Consider the following 6,177-nt stretch of genomic DNA (forward strand, 5'->3'; position numbering starts at 1 on the left):
AATTCTATTCCATCCAAACCTCTGACACTAAGTGTATCCCAGTCAATGTTGGGAAAATTGAAATCTCCCATCACCACTACCATATTGCCTCTACGTCCATTCATAATCTATTTACCTATTTGTTCTTCTACCTCACGCTCAGTGTTGGGAGGCCTGTAATACAGCCCCAACAATGTAATGTGATATCGTCCCTGACCAGCAATGCAACTCCACCCCCTCTTTTACTTCCCTCCCTGTCCTGTCTGAAGCGTCTATATCCAGGAACATTTAGTTGCCAATCATCATATTCTTCCTTCAACCAAGTCTCTGTGATGGCAATAATGTCATAGTCCCGGCACCAATCAAAGCCCTAAGTTCATCTGCCTTACACACTATACTCCTTGCATTAAAGTAGATGCATTTCAGGCCACCAGTTCTTTTGCGCTCACCTGCTCTCTGCCTATTCTTCTCTTTATTAATGTTATCTCCATAATTCTTACAGTCTCCACCACACTGCCTACTTACTTCCTCTTCTGGTTCCCAGCCCCCTGCCACATTCATTTAAAAACTCCCCAACAGCAGGAGCAAAAACTCCCCCAAAGACATTGGTTCCAGTCTGGTTCAGATGCAGACTGTCCCTTTTGTAACGGTCTCACCTTCCCTAGAACCGGTCCCAATGTCCAATAAATCTGCACCCCTCCCTCCTACACCACCGGTCAAGCCACGTGTTCATCCTGCCTATTTTTTCATTTCTAGCTGGTTATCATGTGGCACTGGTAGTAATCCCAAGATCACTACCTTTGAGGTCCTACCCTTTAACTTCTCTCCTAGCTCCCTGAATTCTTCCTTCAGGACGTCATCTCGCGTTCTACTTATATCGTTGGTGCCTATATGCACCAAGACAACTGACTGTTCACCCTCCCCTTTTAGAATGCTCTGCAGCCTATCGGTGACATCCCTGATCGGAGCACCTGGGAGGCAACATACCATCTGGGAGTTATGTTTTCGGCCACAGAGCTGCCTATCTACTCCCCTCACAATAGAATCCCCTGTGACTATGGTTCCACGAGTCTTTTTCCCACCCTTCTGAACAGCAGTGCCCGCCACGGTGCCATGTCTTGACAACTGCTGTCCTCCCCTGGTGAATCAAGTCCCCCAACAGTATCCAGAACAGTATATCTGTTTTGGAGGGAGATGACCGCAGGGGACACCTGCACTGCCGTCCTACTCTTTTTCTGTCTTTTGGTCACCCATTCACTGTCTCCCTCAGCAATCCTAACATGTGGCGTGACCAGTTCATTAAACGTGCTATCCAAGACCTCCTCAGCATCGCGGATGCTCCACAGTGAGTCCATCCACAGCTCCAGAGCCATCATGCGGTCTTTATCTTCCGGTTGGAGGAGGATCCGGGAGGGAGATACTGGGCACGCATATTATCTCGGGTTTAGCCACTGCCCAAATATAAATTAAGCCCTTACCCTTCCCAGCAGCCCTCGCTTCACTCCTCCTTCTCTCCTCGTCGCTCTGGCAAAATGGAGGCCTGAAACTTGTTGAAGTTTGCTGAAGACTTGGTGAATTTTCTGACTTTACAATTGTCTAAATGTCATCTTCCTCAGATGTAATGAACAGTGGACAAAATGTTGTCATTGAAGATGGGATTGTCTGTCACTGATTCCAAACAGGAACAGTAGTTAGAAAAAGAAAACCAAGTAGAGTCCAATAATGATGTTGTTTCTCCTGGAATCATTACTTAAAGTATAATGCAGTGCAAGTAAATGTCATTGGAGACTCTACCCTGATATAAAACTAACTTTAAAGTCGTCCAATCTGTAGGGTATCAACATTAAAGGAAAGTAATGCAGTCAATTCAAATACTTCTGTAGAATATTCAGAATTTGGAATGCATGTCTGAAAGCGCATGAGTGATATGAAATGAGTCCCATATTACCAGATTTGATCTGACACATCCGTTATGAATGAACACAGGTTTGACTGAAATGCATTGACTAAGATCCAATAAAAACAGAAAATGCTGGAAATAATCAGGAGATCTGAAGCCATCTATGTAGAGAGTAGAGTTAACAGGTAGGATTGATTTGGAAATTGTAAGTCAGGTTGTCTTCCTGATATCACTTTCCTAAATTCAGAATGGTTTAGCTGGTAGTCTAAACTTTGAGCATGTTGTCATTCTGTGCAGTAATTAAACTTGCCCTTCTTTCAATCTGCCCCTTCTAAACCATTGCTGATAGACAGGCTCTCCCATGTCCTCTATAATAACTGTGCTTGTGGAGGGAGTGGGTGTGGGGGCTGTCATTCCACAATTGGTACTGCCCCAAGAAAGAGAGGAGAAAGGTTGACCACGGAAAAGAGCAAACTCCCAGCCTTTCAATGCTGCACGAGAGCTCGAGCTGAGAAGGTGGAAAGGTGGAAAGGTGCCCATTGTTCACAGCAGTACAGCAGGATAACAAGGCATGTGAAAACAAGGGTAATGGAAACAGTCAGCCACAGAGAGTGATCAAATAAAGAAAAACAATACATGGAACTTATCCTCAAACAGCTGAATGTAATGCCATAAGTTTCATAACCACATCAAAAGATCGAGGTCAGTAAATATTTTCTCAAGTTTCACATCACTCTAATTACACCGCCCGCCTCGATCATTCCTCAATTCAGCTCGTCATCGTTACACACCCAGCAGCTATCATCATCAATCTTGACTTGCTTCTATATTAATTGCTTCAGCACATGCTATAGCATGCACCCATACACGGCCTGCATAGGTCACTGGTTACTCAAACCCATCTCCACTTCACACAAACAGGTTGCACCTCTCTTACGCCCTTCGTTTATGTGATAGGATGAGTGAAACAATATCCATAGAGTAAACATTCCACAGAGAATATGCTCATTTCACAATAGTTCCAATGATCTCTGTTTGGAGTTGTTTTTTTGTTTGGAGTGATGTAGCAACCTTAGCAGAGCCCAGAGTGGACAAATGTTTGAATTATCCTTCCTTTGTGGGAACCCATCCCAGCAACAAGGGTCAGGTTCCTATTTTGTTGTGTTAGGTGATCAATTTCTTGATTATACCGGGAAATGATAGGTTCTGGCAATGCCCTGTCCCATTGCTCCATGATAGAAATCAGATGTGAAATTCCTCATTCTGAGCTACTGTCAAGAACACAGTACAGCACAGGAAGAGGCCCTTCAGCCCACCAAGACTGTGCTGACACATGATCCCTTTCGAAGCTTTGCCTCTGTGCACGATGCATCCCTGCATTCCCTGCCTGTGTATGTATTTGTCAATTTATCTCTTACGTATTGCTATTATATCCACCACCATCACCCCCTCTGGCAGTGCATTCCAGGTACTTACCATCCTCTGTGTAAAAAACATGCCTCTCACATCTCCTTTAAACTTACCCCCTTTTCCCTTAAACTGATATCCCATAGTATTTGACATTTCCACCCTGGAAAAAAACTCTGACTATCCATTTTATCCATGCCTCTCTGAATTTTGTAAACTTCTATCAGGATGCCCCTCATCCTTTGATGTTCAAGAGAAAACAAATCAAGTTATTCCAATCTCTCCTTGCAGCCAATCCCTCCAAACCAGGCAACATCCTGGGAAGCTGTTTCTGTCCCCTCTTCAAAGCATCCACATCCTTCTGGTGGTGTGGTGACCAGAGTTGTACACAATATAGCCAGATCTTCTTCAACACGATGGTTGTGTTCTTGTCTAACCCTACATTATAGAAAAATCATGCTTTAGAAACAGTGATTAAAGTGTTGACAATGTAATTGTATTACAGCCAATACATTTTAAAAGTTTGTGCTGTCGAAACAGGGTTCCCTATTCATCAATTGCATTACCGTGAATTTGTATTGACAAAAAGCATGTTATAACAGAATGGTTTGTGTTCCAAACAAGGCCTCACCATAGTTTTCTAGGAGAAAGTGAGGACTGCAGATGCTGGAGATCAGAGCTGAAAATGTGTTGCTGGAAAAGCGCAGCAGGTGAGGCAGCATCCAAGGAGCAGGAGAATCGACGTTTCGGGCATTAGCCCTTCTTCAGGAATGAGGAAAGTGTGCCAAGCAGGCTAAGATAAAAGTTAGGGAGGAGGGGCTTGGGGGAGGGGCGTTGGAAATGTGATAGATGGAAGGAGGTTAAGGTGAGGGCGATAAGGCGAGGGTGATAAGGTGAGGGTAATAAGGTGAGGGTAATAAGGTGAGGGTGATAAGGCGAGGGTGATAAGGTGAGGGTAATAAGCCAGAGTGAGGATGGGGAAGGAGAGGTTCGGAAGAAGATTGCAGGTTAGGAAGGTGGTGCTGAGTTCGAGGATTGGGACTGAGACAAGGTGGGGGGAGGGGAAATGAGGAAACTGGAGAAATCTGAGTTCATCCCTTGTGGTTGGAGGGTTCCCAGGCGAAAGATGAGGCGCTCTTCCTCCAGCCATCGTGTTGCTATGGTCTGGCGATGGAGGAGTTCAAGGACCTGCATGTCCTTGGTGGAGTTGGAGGGGGAATTGAAGTGTTGAGCCATAGGGTGTTTGGGTTGGTTGGTCCGGGTGTCCCAGAGGTGTTCTCTGAAACGTTCCGCAAGTAGGCGGCCTGTCTCCCCAATATAGAGGAGGCCACATCGGGTGCAGTGGATGCAGTAAATGATGTGTGTGGAGATGCAGGTGAATATGGAAGGATCCCTTGGGGCCTTGGAGGGAAGTGAGAGGGGAGGTGTGGGCAGAAGTTTTGCATTTCTTGCAGTTGCAGGGGAAGGTGCCGGGAGTGGAGGTTGGGTTGGTGGGGGGTGTGGACCTGACGAGGGAGTCACGGAGGGAGTGGTCTTTTTGGAACACTGATAGGGAGGGGAGGGAAATATATCTCTGGTGGTGGGGTCTGTTTGGAGGTGACGGAAAAGACGACAGATGATACGATGTATATGGAGGTGGTAGGTGAGAACCAGTGGGGGTCTGTCCTGGTGGCGGTTAGAGGGGCGGGGCTCAAGGACGGAGGAGTGGGAAGTGAAGGAGATGCGGTGGAGGGCATCGTCGATCAGGTCTGGGGGGAAATTGCGGTCTTTGAAGAAGGAGGCCATCTGGGTTGTACGGTATTGGAACTGGTCCTCCTGGGAGCAGATGCGGTGGAGACGAAGGAATTGGGAATATGGGATGGCGTTTTTACAGGGGGCAGGGTGGGATGAGGTGTAGTCTAGGTAGCTGTGTGAGTCAGTCAGTTTATAGTAAATGTCCGTGTTGATTCGGTCGCCCAAGATAGAAATGGAAAGGTCGAGGAAGGGGAGGGAGGAATCTGAGACAGTCCAGATGAATTTGAGGTCAGGGTGGAAGGTGTTGGTAAAGTGGATGAACTGTTCAACCTCCTCACGGGAGCACAAGGCAGCGCCGATACAGTCATCGATGTAGCGGAGGAAAGGAGGGGAGTGGTGCCAGTTTAGCTGTGGAAGATGGACTGTTCCACATATCCTACAAAGAGGCAGGCATAGGTGGGGCCCATGCGGGTGCCCAGGGCCACCTTGACCATGACCCCACCTCACACCACCAAACCATCATCTCCCGGACCAGCCATAACCTCATCACCTCAGGGGATCTCCCATCCACCGCCTCCAACCTCATAGTCCCACAACCCCACACCGCCCATTTCTACCTCCTGCCCAAAATCCACAAACCTGACTGCCCCGGCTGACCCATTGTCTCAGCCTGCTCCTGCCCCACTGAACCCACCTCTGCATACCTCGACACAGTCCTGTCCCCCTTAGTCCAAGAACCTCCCACCTATGTTCGGGACACCACCCGCGCCCTCTACCTCCTCCATGATTTTCGCTTCCCTGGTCCCCAATGCCTTACCTCCACCATGGACATCCAGTCCCTGTACACCTCCATCACCCATCACAAAGGACTCAAAACCCTCTGCTTCTTCCTTTCCCGCTGTACCAACCAGTACCCTTCCACTGACACCCTCCTTCAACTGACTGAACTGGTCCTCACTGTGAACAACTTCTCTTTCCAATCCTCCCACTTCCTCCAAACCAAAGGAGTAGCCATGGGCACCTGCATGGGCCTCAGCTATGCCTGCCTCTTCATAGGATATGTGGAACAGTCCATCTTCCACAGCCGCACTGGCACCACCCCACACCTTTTCTTCCGCTACATCGATGACTGTATCGCCACTGCCTCGTGCTCCCAC

Source organism: Hemiscyllium ocellatum, chromosome 12 (assembly GCF_020745735.1).
Source record: "Hemiscyllium ocellatum isolate sHemOce1 chromosome 12, sHemOce1.pat.X.cur, whole genome shotgun sequence".
In the NCBI taxonomy this organism is placed as follows: domain Eukaryota; kingdom Metazoa; phylum Chordata; class Chondrichthyes; order Orectolobiformes; family Hemiscylliidae; genus Hemiscyllium; species Hemiscyllium ocellatum.